Source organism: Bison bison, unplaced genomic scaffold, assembly GCF_000754665.1.
Source record: "Bison bison bison isolate TAMUID 2011002044 unplaced genomic scaffold, Bison_UMD1.0 scf7180017864526, whole genome shotgun sequence".
Classification (NCBI taxonomy): Eukaryota; Metazoa; Chordata; class Mammalia; order Artiodactyla; family Bovidae; genus Bison; species Bison bison.
In genome coordinates, this window is record NW_011495077.1 from 50891 (window position 1) to 52049 (window position 1159).

Genomic DNA, 1159 nt, shown 5'->3' on the forward strand with positions numbered 1-1159 from the left:
AGAAAAGAGCTGCTGGTCAATTCCCAAACTGGATCTTCAACATTATGGGCATAAAGATCAATGGAAGAAATTTCTAATACTATCAGTGAAGACCCTCTGTTTTAGCTAACTCTGAATTGGTAGAAACAAAAAGCACAGAGAAAAAGCAAGGACAAAATTTGTCTGTACTGTGTGTTGCTGCAACACAGTGCTTCATGTGTTTTTCATACCAAAGAACATATAGAAACTGATTACATTTGTACAGCACTTCAATATAGAATGCTGCTTGAAACTGACCTGTGATTCCACATTCCCTGGGTTCTTCCTCACCTTAGGAGGTAAGGAGATAAAGCACTTTCCACACAGGTAATCAATTCCTGGATGCAGAGGCACATAATTTGGAAAATCTATTCTTATAAACCTAGGGAAAATGCAAACCTGGAAATGAGATTCCTTAAAAAATACCTGTGTCTTTATGAAAGTCATATACAACCAAGAAAACATGCACCAAACTTTTCAGTTTCTTTGGGTTCTCAAATGGATTTGAAATTGAAAATATTCTGTTGTGTTAGTTATAGAGATACAGATCTGACCTCTTAAATAGTCCCTCATTTTTTAAAGTCACATGGAGTGATAAGAATGAGTGAAATATAAAAATCAAATTGAACAAGGAAAGCTCACATCTCCCTGTTTACTGTAGGGCCCCAACATGAGCAACCAACCACCTGCTCCTGTTCTGTGGGGCCCAAGGCTCTCATCACACCTGAGCTGATGCTGCTACTGCTGCTACTGCTGCTAAGTCGCTTCAGTCATGTCTGACTCTGTGCGACCCCGTAGATGGCAGACCACCAGTCTCTCCCATACCTGGGGTTCTCCAAGCAAGAACACTGGAGTGGGTTGCCATTTCCTTCTCCAGTGCATGAAAGTGAAGAGTGAAAGTGAAGTCTCTGCCATGTCCGACTCTTAGCAACCCCATGGACTGCAGCCCACCAGGCTCCTCCGTCCATGGGATTTTCCAGGCAAGAGTACTGGAGTGGGTTGCCATTGCCTTCTCTGATCACACCTGAGTATCACCAGCTAATCTTCTGTGCTAAGGCAGGAGCACTCAGACCACACGTGAAATGAAGTTTGGTGAAACAGACAGATGTTTCAGGTCCAGCTCTTAGAGACAATCAGAAAT